Source organism: Lacerta agilis, chromosome 2 (assembly GCF_009819535.1).
Source record: "Lacerta agilis isolate rLacAgi1 chromosome 2, rLacAgi1.pri, whole genome shotgun sequence".
In the NCBI taxonomy this organism is placed as follows: Eukaryota; Metazoa; Chordata; class Lepidosauria; order Squamata; family Lacertidae; genus Lacerta; species Lacerta agilis.
This window is the reverse complement of record NC_046313.1, coordinates 84071264-84086304: the sequence shown is the minus strand read 5'-3', so window position 1 is coordinate 84086304 and position 15041 is coordinate 84071264. Positions and strand designations below refer to the sequence as shown.

The 15041-nt window shown below is 42.6% G+C and overlaps 1 protein-coding gene across 4 annotated transcripts in view; it reads right to left on the bottom strand.

Annotated features, from left to right (window-relative positions):
• The window catches only part of SLC6A6 (solute carrier family 6 member 6), a 60085-nt gene extending 50302 nt beyond the window's left edge, over positions 1-9783 (bottom strand). The window contains exons 1-2 of one of the 4 annotated variants that reach the window (XM_033141090.1): positions 9559-9783; positions 506-541 (exon numbers count right to left, since the gene is read on the bottom strand). The gene's annotated coding sequence lies outside the window, so the exon portion shown is untranslated. The remainder of the gene's footprint in view (positions 1-505; positions 542-9558) is intronic. The other 3 variants (XM_033141092.1, XM_033141091.1, XM_033141093.1) reach the window with 3 other exon arrangements.
• Positions 9784-15041: the final 5258 nt, after the last annotated feature.

Genomic DNA, 15041 nt, shown 5'->3' with positions numbered 1-15041 from the left:
GTCAAACTGCAAATTCAAGTCAGAAGTTGTTGGCTATTAATACTACGACGACAACAATAACTACTACTACTACTAACAGCAGCATTTCTAGTTTGGCCCAGATTGCTTGCTCTCTCAACCACTATTTTGTAAATTTGAAACAATAGGAACCCCACTTCACAAAGTTGTTAAGAATATATGCAAAACAAAACAATGATCCAGAATGTGATGATCTGTGCACATGTTCTGATCACAGATCACCTTAACTATACAGAGGAGTAAGAAGAGGCTCTGCTAGAGGGAGCAGACATCCACGTCCAGCAGCCCCAATTCTTATGTAGTTCCCACCCTCTAATAATGATGATGATGATGATGATGATGATTTATCACCATATGACAGTAGCTTATTTTCTGCAAGCAGTTTTACTGTCCTATGAGCAGATGGTGAACATTTGGCATTCTGGAACATTTGAGATGCACTGCTAATATTTTGCTATTTTCATTAACGAGCATTAATAACACTTACATGAAGAAGAGTCTCTCCAGAATGGATTTTCTCTTCCTGTTTCAGAAAAAGAAAAAAGAAAATAAACAAAACAAAACAAAAAATAAGATGCTAATGGAGGGGGAAATATGGACATAATCCTGCCAGATATGAATGCCACATGTGTGTTTAAGAACTCCAGATAACAACAGATTCTGCACTACCAGGCAACTGCTCCTACCTAATTTTCTGCTTTAATCTTTCATACAATGTGCCAGCTTTTAAAAAATGAAATTCCAGTGAACTGTCTCAAAAGTCAAACTTAAGATCCAGAAAATTTAAGTTCCTGCAGCAAGACAGGAAGGCTTATCACTTTCCCTGGGATTTGTTTGTGCATCATTGCCTAGGATCTCCAATGTTTACAGCTATTTTCTAGCACCGAAAGGTCCTCTGTGGCCTACAGTAGGGACTCTGATCTTTTAGTCTTGAAAAATGAAAAGCTGGAAGACAGCTTAGGAACATAAGAAGCTGCCTTACACCAGGTAAGTTTGTCCAGTTAGCCCAGTATTATGCACTCTTGACTTTCAGTAGCTCTTCAAAGTCTCAGAAAGAAGTATTTCTCAGAACCTTCTACCTGGTCCTTTTTAATCTAGAGATGTGTGTGCTCTACCACTGAACTCTTATTTCTGGCTTTGGGGCACAACAAGTGTTTCTGTATCTCTTCTTGCCAGAGATCTAGTCTCCAAATAGGTACAGGGATCAGTAGAACTCTGTAATGGTTCTCAACCACCTACTGTAGTTAGATCCTGCAAAACAAATACCTCTCTGGCTCCTATAGCAGAGTCTGCTGGCACAGGGCAGGGAGCTGGCTCAAGTATGAGAGGGTGGACTGGAAGGCAGAGAGAATGGGATCAGAAACTGAAGAGTACAAGGGCATCAAATTTCTCCCAAAGACTGCAGTTTTGACATGCCTCTACTACAGTGTCCCTTCTAATGCCCACATTCTGGTAGCAGCCTGGAGTCTTATCTATAAGCAAGAGTTAAAATAATCTGTGCTAAGGAATTTCTGCAGTTCTGCAAGAGATGGGGAAGAAGTAGAGATAGTAATGAAGTGTACAGAATTTTGTGTCCTGACAGCCTCTAACTGAAAAATAAGCTGCCTAGGTGTATTCTATTAAAATAGCTAAACACCTCTTCTGTACTTACCAAGGCAGGATGTGGTGTAATTGAGTCACTTCTGCAAGTGTACACCATACATTTAAAGCACATCTGTCCAAAGAATCCTGGGAATTGTAGTTTACCCTTCACAGATCACAATTCTTGACATCCTGAACAAATACCTCCAGGATTCCCAGGATTATTTGGGGGTAGAGGAGAATTTGCTTTAAATGTCTGGAGTACACAAAACATCAGGCTGAAGTGTAGTTTCAATGCTATAGTCATAAACTATTGTGTACTTAAGCATGGCTTGGATATAGGCTGAGCAGCTATAAAGCTGGGTTTCATTAAGTCTGAAGGCAGTCCTATTATAGAAAAAAAATTCCTCCAGCTACAACTGGAGTTAACTACTATAAAATTTGTTGTGCATGCCAGACTAAAGCTAAAGTAATTCATACAAGGGGCTAGGAGCTACTTGTCCATTAAAAATACACTTTGTTTCTACTAGGCAAGGGGATATATGTGAGAATGTGCAGTTATTCTACAGTCAGTTTCAACAGTTTAACAGGTCTATTAAACTTGGCAGTGTGTATAAAACTAAAAGAATTCAGAATAATTTGAACACAATGGTACATCACAAAGCCACAGAGCTGGGCTTCTCATTCTGTGGACCTTGAAACATTGTAGCTCTTGGTGTTATTTTTATCTTTCTATAACTTGCTTTAGGTGGAAAATATTTTTAAGTCTAAGCTACTGCAAGCTCTTAGAATTGGACCTCTGCAACATCTGAAATAACTTTCTGAATTAACAATAATTACGGTAAAATGATCATGGTGGAGTGGTGATGATATTGTTAAAATTAAAAGGAAAGTCACAAGTCAATGATAAAATATAATTAATATTAAAACCCCAATTTATTCAGAGCTACAGTACAGGACACATCTTGAATGAGAATAGATGGCACTGTTTTTCAGACTTTTCATTCCCCTTAATAAATCATTTTTAAATATTTGACACTTATAAGTACTACTGTAATTTAAAACAAATAGATTTAACATGATTTAAACAAGCTCCAGTAAGTTCAATAAGGCTCCCAGCTCATTGTAGAGACTGGCATACCTGTGCATTGTCTCTTGTGAATATTAAGACAGTTGCACATCTTACACAATGGCAAATGAAAAGTTTCACCATACACATATGTGTTGGAGACCTTGGCACTGGTGTATATGTTTTTGAAAAGTGAATGTTTGTAAAGCAGCCCTTAACAGCAGAAAGTGCTTTTATCTGGGATTAGACAACAGCCTCTGCTTGAAACGTTAAGAGTATTGTTAGGGACAGGGCACACATGCAGTGCTTCTATGAAGCAAAAGTCTTGAGGCAAGCTGCATCTACAAAGCAAGCTCACATTCACAGCTGCACTAGCAAAGCAAAGCTAATTTTGTAAGGATGCAGAGACAGGGAAGAAGTATACAGAGAAGGCTGGCCTAAACTATATATGAACAGGCTTTAACTCGCCATGAGAGAGGGAAAAATCCCTGCTAGAATCATGTTTGAGCTTGAAGGCAAAAGTAGAAAATAATGGGACAAAACTGAAATGCACCAGGAGGGGGTGCCCAGAAGTATATAATCATGATTATTACTACTGCTACATATAAAATACTATGTACTGCAGACAGACCTAATTGTCCTTTTGAGTTACTTCTATAAGCAAAGCAACCAATAAATATTAATAATAAGAGCAGTACAGTAGTAGATATTTGCTTCTGGCCTTTAAGCCCTGCTTAACTAAGGTATACTTTACATATCTGGTGGAAAGGAAGATGGCTAGCAGAGCTGGAACATCCTGCTGCCATGGCACTTTTGTGTAGCTTTGCCTTGCTAGACCTTTCACAGCCCCCCACCCTATAGTCAGCTTTCATTTCTCCCCCATCTAAAAACGGTTATAAATGCTGGGGGTGCTTGTTCATTGGTTGATGCATACACATCACTCAGAGAGACTTACAACAATGGGAACAAAAAGACCATATAGAATGAAACAGGCTCAGTAGATAATTGTTAGGCAGAAATATGAAACAATGAAGCTAAATGAGTGGATCAGACCGTGTAGGATTTCTAGCTCCTTTCTTCCGCCTTTCCTCCTCACTCACTAGGGAGTTGGAGCTTTTAACTCTGCCCACTGCCTCACCTTTATCCTTACCTCATGTCTCCTTCACCTTCCTCTGGGCAGCCTGTCCCTGTTCCAATGTTAGCTTACAGGTAGGAGGGTGGGAGGGGAAAGAATGTCCTTGTGACATCAGCAGCCATTGTCTCAGGCTTCTCTCCTCTGTTCCTTAGGTGTGCAAAGAAATCTGAGTTGAGGGCAGGCTGCTGATGCCACAAAAGAACTGTTCCTCCCCCTTAAGCAGGGACACTTCCTGCTCTCCTGCCTAGTTACATAGGGAATAGGGCATTTAGGTGGCGCTGTCTCCCAGCTCAAGATCACAAGTTCCCCAAGCACAGTCTTTAGCCTTCCCCCTGCTCGGTTTTCTGAAGAGAAGTTGTTCAGGAAGAGGTTTGAGCAGAAGGAGGGACTCCTTCTCAGGACACTAGTCCCCCCTCCCCAAATCTCTTGCCTTCCCATCCCCCCCTTGCCACCTCCACCGAAATGGTTCGAAGGAAGGAAGGGGAGTGGGGAGAACCAAGCATATGTTTACAGAAATGTTATAGAGTTAATGCTTATCATGCTACACATGACATTTGCAGGATGCAGATGGCTTTACATGACCTTGTTTTCACAATCCTGTAACTACTTTGAGTTTATTGATTAAAAATACTTTAGTGGTCCTTTTGACTCCTATCATCTTCTCCTGCAACTTACCCTTGTCTTCATATTCCCTCCTCTCCTTCTGCACTGTCTCTCTTTATATATATATATTTTGTGTGTGTGTGCGTGCACACATCTTTTCTATGGTAGCAGGGTAGCAAGAGGGACATTCTATATGGGGGAAGATAAGTACTAATGCAGGCTTGTTTGTTTTAGGTTATCACATGCTATATAATAAACAACATATAACATTCTTTCAAGAGCAAGAACAACAAGGTTCCTTCCTTCCTCTCCAACCATTCTTACCATATACAACAGGAACAGCAGCATCTTGGTTCCTTCCTATGCAACCAACACTAGCCATATGCAACAGGATTCTGAAATATTTGGATCTGAACATCCAAATACTCCACATCCCATCTACCATTTCACCATTTGTGTCAAGCACTGTATCTTATCTCACTACTTCAGCACTTAAGTCATGTGATCATCAGTTGATATCAAAGACTAGCAGCATCTTGAACCATTTCCGTAGAACAGTTTCATTTTCACATTAATTTACAGACATTTACCAAAACAACGCTAACCACTTTCAACACTGTGTAATGGGAAAGTGTTTTGTCCTAGTCCTACTGAGATGTCCTGAATTTATGATTTAGTAAATTATATACAAGCTTCAACTCAGATCTGTATCACAGAATATTTCATAACCTCTTTTCTCCAAGACATAATAGCAATATGATGCCTGTCTATGCCACATCATTATTTTCTTGAGGATCAATTACTTCACAAGTCATTTATACTACCACACTGAAAACAAACATGTATTTTTTTATTCTGTTGGATATGACAAGTAGAATTTAGATACAGATATTAGAAAGGTTTGTTGCTGACTTGAGGAATGACCACACAATCGAACTGATACATGTGGGGAGCTGATTGTATACATTAAAGCAGCTGTGTGGAGCCCCAACGCCACAGATGTATTTCAACAGCACCTCTACTGCTGTGTCTTAATTGGGCCTCACTTTGTAGAAGATGTGCCACATGCACAGAGAAGCAGCAAACATAACAGTGATGATGCCTTCAAACAAGTACAGAACATTTTCACAACATGATGCCGCTCAGACAAGTAATCCAATCCATGTATTCCAAGGGAAGGCAATCACTTTGTGTGAGATGGTGCAACACTAGCACACACTTCAAGACATAGGCTACTTCCAGGGTTTGGGGTGATTTTGGCTCCTTTCAATAGTCAAACCTAATAGCTCTCTATTGGACAGTGTTCTCAAAGCTACTAACATGAGTTTGACCAAACTGCGGGAGGCAGTGGAAGACAGGAGTGCCTGGCATGCTCTGGCCCATGGGGTCATGAAGAGTCAGACACGACTAAACAACAACAACAGCAGCTCTCTGGCTATTGTCCAGAAATGCCACAAACTCTTGACACTTGGTGCAACCATGTCACAATTTAGCCACCCACTTATGAGCATGAATGCCTATCCTGAAATTCTAACATGTAGGCTCTACTCAACAAAAGGCTTCTAGTTACACTTTTCTAGATACAGCAGTTTTAAATGCCTCAAAAAATCTTGGGAGGCAAAATGAAGGCTATATATATATCCCACTTTCCCCCACTTTGAGCACAAAAAGAAGTGCTCAAACCGCCTTTCACAAACAGAAATGCAAAACATAAAAAGTAACAATAATCCAATGATTTAAAAAATGATCAAACTAAAAACTGCACCAAAAAACGAAGCACAAAACCACATCACTCACAATATTAAATTTTATAGTGCCCTTATTTCCCGCCACAGGGCAAACAACAGCATAGGGTGTGTGCTTTTGACTGAAGTATGGTGCAGTGGGGAAAGGGGTGAATAGACTTCCCAAGTGCTGCTTCACCAATCCAATCGGCAGCCTCACTTCAGTTACATTAGAAAATAAAACATCAAAAGTTCCAATCACACAGCTCCAAAGTCATGTGTAGTTTTGCCCTCAGTACCCTGTGGGCCATATTTGAGAAGTCACTGTGGGAATGAAAAACCTTTGCTTAAATAACCCTGAGAGAGAGAGGCTTATAGTTCACCCAAGCCCTAATGAAGCAACAAGATTCTGACAGGTCTATATCTCATTCACCTATTTTTAGTATTCTCATCAGGCATTTCTTCATTTCCCCCATTAATCAGTTATCTGACTCTTATATCTCAGTCCATTTTCCCCTTCCCATAAGAAAAGAGGAACAGAAGAAATTCTAATGATATTTTATTCCATCATGGCAAAATAACAATACCTAAATGATATCATCACATTGCACTCCGAGTTACTCCAATGTAAATTAGCCTTAGGAGAGTTGCTTCAGCTTTACACCAAAATCTCCTGCTTATATCTCTTTAACCAAAGCTGCTCATTTTATGATCAGCTCAAAGACCAAGACTTCCGGCCATTTGTTCACTTACTAATGCTCTAATATTCTACAGTATAGGCCTCATCCTGGAATTACAGTTCTATCCAATGCAATTAAGAGATTTCTGACGATAATTCTGTCTAAGTTTGCATACTGGAACACACCCATGATATAGCCCAGGGGGGAAAGTATCTACCTATTCCCCCCACCCATTATCATTCTGAAACATAATGGTCCAATCTCACACACTGCACCCTACAGGATGGGATGTTATTTGCCACACTTGCTTTTGCAGGCTGCCAAAGGTTATGTCATTCTTGGGTGCCAGTGCTATAAGGAGATTAGTGAGGAAAGTGGGAAAGGAAAATGAAAGACCTTGGGGGAGAGGGTACAAGGTGACTGGATGGTAGAGGGAGGCGTGAAAAGCAAAAGGGAGCCACAGATTTTAAAAAGAGATCAATATTAGGAAGATTAAAGGAGAATGAGGTAAAATTGAAAACGGGGAAACAGACCACTACTGCAAGCATATAATTTCCCCCTCTGAACAGTACGTTCACCTTCAGCATTTGCCTGAAGTAAATGACATTGTTATTACAGTAGATGACAAGCTCATCTCCGGTACAAAGTAAAATCCATCTCTACTGTAAAAGATCAGTTTCCAAGCAATGTCTTCCAAGAAAATATTCCCACCACATTCCAAAGTCAAATGGTACTAGGGAGTTTATTTTTATTTGCTCAAATATAAATCTGGCCATACAAAATCATTTGCCAAGGACACAGAGGTCTGGCCTAGACTGGGCTGTATTTCCCTCCCCTCAAACACCGCATGAATAACCCCACATTTTTCATAAGCTCATTCACTAAAAACAAAATATCCTTTTTAAAAATAAGATTCCAAAACCTTAGCCAGCAGCAACTCCAAATTACATAGCCTGTTAACATGACAAACCTATTTGGTTCTTTCAGCCCAACCCTTAAGACAGTCTTTAACACAGAAGAACAAGAAAGTACAGTGGATACCAAAAGAGCCCATTAAGCACAACTGACTTTTCTGGGCACACTTTAACGCCTTTCCTGATACGGTTAAAAATTAGTCACTATGAATGTTTTTTTTTTAAAAAAATGAGCAACGCTCTATATCCACATTGGGAAGAGCTACATACAAGAGGTCGTTCAGGATTTCAAAACAGGCAGCTCTGCTTCTTCACCATCACACCTGGCTCTTCATTTCACAGTATATATTATTTATTTTTAGAACACTAAAGACAGTAAGCTTAAAGAATGCACACTTAGAAATAAGGTCTGTATGAAAGATAATGGTCTTTTCTCCCAAACGCCTTCAGCATTAGGCAGCAGCAGTAATAAGACTGTCTAGTTCAGACATTCACCTTGGTAAAATGCAGGTTGTATAGGTAATGAACACTTTGTTCTCCTCTAAACAAAACAGTATAAAAAGAGAAGCATATCCTCAATTGGCCATCTGCTGATCCTTACACGTATGCAAAGTGCCTTCCTCCTCATGCTCTTATATGGAAATTTAGATGGTGCTGCCTCAAAAGTCTGTATCCTTCCCTTTTGTTAAACGATCACACACAGAGATGAATATTCATCACCTTAGTGCTGCCTTCTGATCCCAGAACAGCGGTGGAAATCCAGAATCACTTTATTGACACTGAAGTGTGCTGGAGATTCGGTTCTTGCCAGCAAACTTTCTAAGAGTATCACAATCCCTTTCCTTTCACCACTCCAAACCCAAAGAAAATGAATGAACGAGTGCACAAGAGGGAAACTGCAGTCCAGTTAAAGATGTACTAACACCAACCGTGTAGCAATGCTACTAGCGCTTGCCTTTTCTGGCAGATTTTTAGTAGCAGAGAACAGCGCTGCTTAAATATAATTTAATTTAACTGCACGCTGCACGGAAGAGGAAAGGAGTGGGGAGGGCCAAGCACATGCTCATCACACATACAAAGGCAGAAAACGCACTAAAACCAGGAGGAAAGCGTTAACCGCACCAGCAGCCAATTCCACTTAGCTGCTATCTGTTATTTAAAAGTTAACACAAGGTGTCGGAGGGCGGCGGCGAGGAAGAGAGGTAACTGCTGAGAGACCCCATACAGCCCAACCAGAAAGGTGCACATGCATGCACGTTTTAAGGGGGGGGGGGGACACCAGACAAAAGGAAAACCGCCATGCGCTCGCTCACTCGCTCTCAAAAAAAAGCACAGAAGCAATGCACCCTAAAAATAAATAGCAAAGGACAAATACAAATCTCTAACGAAGGGGGAAAGGGGTGGGGGTCGGATAAGGGAAGGTAGGTGGGTGGGTGGGCTTCTCAGCCTACGGTGAAACCTGGCCCCCCAAAAACCCCGACCCCCTGATGCCAGGATTTCTTGCTCCCCACCTAGTCTGAGGGATGCCCCTTAGAAGGAGGAAGAAGCATTTCTTTTCTTCAGAGTTGCTCCCCGTTTTCCAGCAATGACAAGAGGCGATCCATATGCCTCCGACTCCCTTTGTTCCTAAACGCTACGAGGGAGAGCGGAAAAGAGAGGGAAGGAGAGCGAGGAAGAAAGGAAGAAAAGGGAGCCACCGACATAGAGAAAGAAGGCTGGGCTTAGGTCCTTCCCTGTGTACCTTTGTTCTCCCAATATATATATATATATTGTATATATTGTAATAATATATATCTATATCAAAAAAATCCCTAGGAAAAGAAGCCTCGGGTACCTGTAGCAGCGGCACCCCTCTGACCAGGTATCTGTCCAGCGCCTTAGCTGCCTGTGGGTCTGTCCCGTGTGTCCCGGGGAGAGTGCCAAGGCGGACTAACAGGGCTGCGAGGGAGGAAACGGTAATTTATAAGCGCTTTCTTCCTGACCTCTCGTGTCTGTTGTCTAATGAGCGAGCGCCGAGCATCACCCATCCTGCTGAGTGGAAAAACACCAGCTCGGCCTCGTCTTTGGCGGGGGAGGCGGGGAGAGGGAGGAGGGAGGGGAGGGGGGAGCGGGAAGGAGGGGCCATCTTTCCGCCAGTCCTTTCGACACACACGGGGGGGGGGGGAGAATCAGGAGGGGAGGCTCGGCTGGCAGGCGGCCCGGAGGGCTGCGCGATGCGGGGAAGGGCCGCCACAGGCACGGGGAGGAGGAGGAGGAGGTGGTGGGAGCAGCTGCCTGGATGTTTCCCTCGCCGCTCCCGGGAGGCGGGAAAGAGAGCCAGCCGCTCCGGGCGTGTGCCAAGGAGGCGGGAAAGTCGCGCCTATATCCCCCCCTTCTCCTATTCTTCCCCCTCTATCCACCCGCACCCCCCGGCGAGTGAGAGAAAAGGAGAAACGGCGCGCGCGCTCGTTAAGAAAATGGGTGGGGGGGGGAAGAGATTAACCGTCGAGGCTGCCGTTGTGAGGGCGCTGCAGAAGGGGGCTTCCTCCCTCCCTCTCCTCAGGCTGTGAGGAGGCGCAGCAACGCTATACAGTAATTTCGACTCCCCACATGCTCTACAACGCGAGCGTTTCTGCCCCCCCCCACTTCCCAATCCCAGGTTAGAAAGGGGGGTGGGAGCGGGGTTAAACAGAAGAAAAAGAGGGCGCCATTTCGCAAATGGTCGCGAAACCCCGGTTTGCCGCCGGGCGCCTCAGTGCGGAGCGGCCGCCCCAACGCAGCTCCTCGATTGGCGGAGCCGGGCGCGCGGCCGCTCGCAAACACGTGTTCGCCGCCTTCCCTTGCTGGGGTGGGGTGTGTAGAATTGAAGCTCTGAAATGTGGACGGTCTGTGGGTCTGAGTGGGCTTCAGTGAACCCGCTCCAATTATTATTATTAAATTTATATACCGCCCTTTATCCGAAGATCCCAGGATGCTGCACAACATTAGAAACATAATTTGCATTGCATAATAATAAAAGACAATAAAATAATAACGGGGGAAATCGTAATAACAGTCCCCCCACCACATATTTAAAATGCCGTAGACCAGCGATTCCCAATTAGCTAAGTACTGCAGACCCCGATTTTTAAAAGCCAAGCCATGGATCCCATACTTTTGAAAATGTTATCTCTTAAGATACGGTAGTGGTTTCCTTATTTGAATGGTGCCATGGATCCCCTGGGCGGGTTACATGGACCTACTGGGGTCTGTGGACCACCAATTGGGAACCACTGCCATAGATTGTTTAATGGCCAAAGGCCTGGATAAAGAAAGTTTTTGCCTGGGGCCTAAATACATATAATGATGGCTCCAGGCGAGCTTCTCTAGGGAGAGCATTCCACAGATAATTCCAATGCAATAAAATGAATTGTATGCAAAATGTGTATGTGTTTTAAATGCATCTTTTTCTGGGGAAAGGATCTATAGCTTTCATCTGATTCTCAAAGGGGCATGTGACTCCTACCCCCACCCCCACCCCATGTTAAGAACCAGTGGTCTAATATGTATGCCCAATAATAGTGAGTTGAGGTGTGGTGTAACTGAAGGAAACTGGATGGCCACCAACTTGGGTGGTTTAAATAACTGGAGAATGAAGGCTATCAACAACTCGCCATGACGGCTATGTTTCACCCGTGTTGGAGGCCTAAAGACCAGTTGCACAAGTGGGGAGAGTGCAGTTGTGCTCATGCACTAGCTGGCATCCTATGGGCATAGGGTTGGCCGCTATGAGAACAGGAAACTGCACCAGATAGGCCATTGGTCTGATCCAACAGTTCTCTAATTATGTTTCTTGCATGCTAGTTCCTTTTTAGCTGTTGTAAGACCTTGGTGGGCAAGTCACTCTCTCTTCACTTATCTTACCTTGCAGGATTATTGTGGGATTGAAACTTCCTCATTGGAGGACAGAGAAATCAGAAATAATAAATCTATTTTAAGGTCTTACAAATAAGTCACTTGAAACCACAAGATTTAATTTGATATGATCCCAATCTTGGTGCCTATTTTCAATACCATGGCTCAGTTGTGCAGCATGTGATTTCTTTATTTTTTAATTTCCATTCATGTGCCCAACCAAATATTCATATATTTTTTATTTAAAAAATTATTGAAGCATAATTACCATTACTGACAGCCCAAAAGTACAGTAACGGGCTATTATATCATGCCATAGTAACACACCAACAGTATATTTCTTGAGCTGGCATGGATGATTGTTGGGCATTGGAATCTGAAGCATAAGAAATAAAATCCTACCAGATAACATTGAAGCCTTCTGGGTCCTCTATACATCTGGAGACCTGAAATTTATGTGTTCTTTTTACCTCCAATAACCAAAGTCCATAAGTTTTTATGCCACAAAGATAAATGTCAATTTTTCAAAGCTTTCCATTGCTGGCTTATTGGAATCTTAGCAGCAGCTAGCATCCTTGTCAAAAGTTCTTCAGAGCAACACTTTCCTGTTATCAAGACCACATATTCAATGACAGTTGTGAGGAAGCCTGAACAGGTGATATAATTATTTTAGATATTTCATGACAGGCTTGGGACCAGAGTAATGAAACCCAAGAGCATTCCCACTAAAGATGGGAAAATATCCTTCAGAGACCGCATCCCCACCAACAGGCAGAAGCTTTGCTAGGTGCATCATGTAACTATAGTCCACACACACCTGGGATGACAGCTTCCGGGTAAGAGGGTGTGCAGTGCAGGAATGGACTTGACATCAGTTCAAATGAATCATTGTTTGAGATCACCTCCCTATATCAGCCCTTTCATCCTTACTCAGTGATGTAAGGGACATCTGGTAATTTTGTTGAGATCAGGCCAATAAGGGTGGGTGGGGGACTTCAGTGCCATGTACCTTTACTTAGAAGACTTTGCCAGTATGTAAGTGTGACAAAATGGGAAGGACAGAGAGATGCAGTCCGCCACAGATGCAAATGTGTAACACAAAAATAGGGAAGCAGCTTCCTTCAGAAAAGTGAAAGTGCAAAGTTACCACAATAAACACAAAGGTATACACAGAAAGCTGAGTTTTCTGTATAGATCACAGAATGCTGAGGAGTAGATGCACTTCTCCAGAGCTTACAATAATAAAAGCTTGCAGGCCTTTGCTTGAAAAAGTCCATTTCAGCTCTTTACAAAAGGATGGTCCCAGCGCTTTGATTAAGGGAGATGTATTTTCCACAGAATCCCCTTAACATTTATGACAGCTGCCTTAACTACTGTTTTTAGAAGGTCGTGTGTGTGTGAATGAGAGCGATAAATTGGCTAAAGCAGGAGTGAACCAGGGATTGGATCTTGTCAATACCATTAGCTTCACTCTCCCCTGCCCCCCACAATAATCTGGGCATTGAGTAACCATCAGAAATAAATAAATGATTTAACCAAACAAATCAGAAATCGTCTCTGTTTAGGTGATGGATATGATCGGAAAGAAAGCAGTCAATATCAAATCATTAGGATTTCAATCTTGCTGAAAGATGAAGAAAACGACAGCTGAAATGATCAGGGGGTTGTAGCAAACTCCCCTGAACATTACAGTGTGATCAGAGGCTTACCTACACAGCTTTCAAATGTGAGTAGACAAATTAATGAAGGACTTAGTTTATTTTTGATAGAATGATTCTTATTTAATAGAATTTACATACCACTTAATCACTAAAACCTCTAGGTGTATGCTACGTCCAGGATCAGAGAGAGCCTGTGTCTGGATACAAGCTGAGGAATATTAGTGAGAGAGAGTTATTGCCCTCCTGTCCTGCATGTGGTCTGGTGTAATGGTTAGGGTGTTGGACTAGGAGTTGAGAGACCAAGGCTCAAATCCCCACTTGCCCATGAAGCTCACTGGGTGACCCTGAGCCAGTCACTGCCTCTCAGCCTAACCTACATCACAGAATTGTTGTGAAATGAGGAGGGGGAAGAACCATGTGACCACCTTGAGCTCCTTGGAGAAAAGGTTACAGGTAGGTAGCCGTGTTGGTCTGCCATAGTCAAAACAAAATAAAAAATCCCTTCCAGTAGCACCTTAGAGACCAACTAAGTTTGTTCTTGGTATGAGCTTTCGTGTGCATGCACACTTCTTCAGATACACGGAAAGGAATTTTTTGTTTTGGAGAAAAGGGTGAGATATATAAATGCAATAGATAGATAGATGGTCCTTAAGATCTCTTATGCCTTTGCTCTGGCCTTGGAGGTGGCTGCAGCCCTGCAAGAGGCAGATATGATTGCACTGAAAAGGCATCACGTCATGCAGGAATTTTGCTGTGTTGAAAAGGCACAGATCTTCCACCACTCCCTTAATTTTGCTTCAGTTCTCTTGTTTCATTGAATTCGACATGTAGATGTAAAAAATAATCAGGCTACGGTACTTTGGGGCACCAGTGCATAAGAGGAAACAAAGATGTTTTGGAATCAAGAGTGCATAATAAACAGTACCTGGAACTGAGTAAAGTAATAATAATAATAATAATCAATCTTGTATGACACAAGATTGGGCACTGCTAGTCCTTGTTTTCTTAAACAGAATCACACAGCAGAGTCCTTCAGGATGATAATATGAGTGTCAAGTTACATTGTGGGGTCCGCATTCTAAAAATTCCTGTTCATGAGCACAGTGGTCCAAATCAGTGAGGCCTAGTACACTAAAGGTGCTTCGAATTGTGGTTGGGCCGTGTCCCATTAATATTTGCATGCCTGAATACCACCAGGATAGTTTAGGAGTAATTACCAGTAATTCCTACTGGGTGGTGCTTGCTTTACAATTTGCCCATCAGGTTGTTTCCACTTGCAAGGCTGGAGCATTGACACACATTTCCCAGCAATGTCAGATTACACCATGGGGAAGCACCACCTGCATGACTGGGCATATGTGGAAAAGGGGTCTGAGTTTCCCAGAAATGTATAAATATGTTGAGTGGTCCCAGGGCCGGACCTACTGTTAAGCAGAGTGAAGCAGTTGCTTCAGGCAGCAGGTGTATTGTTTTTGCTGCAAGAGACTTGATTATAAGTTGGTGCCTAGGACTTGGTGTGAGAAGTGTTGTTGAAGTGATTGGGAACAAGGACCATAGCAGGGGCATACCCAGGATCAAAACGGGGGGGGGGGGGCAAGCCATGGTCATTCAGGTTGTGACATTTCAGCACAGAAAGGCGAGTGAAACCAAAAAAATTGGAAAAATTATATATAATTATAGCAGTGCTTTATTACGGTAGTTATTACAATTATTTGCTTGATTTTTTTAAAAAATTTTATTCTAGTTACATGTCTTATACCAGGGGTGGCCAACTCCCAAGAGA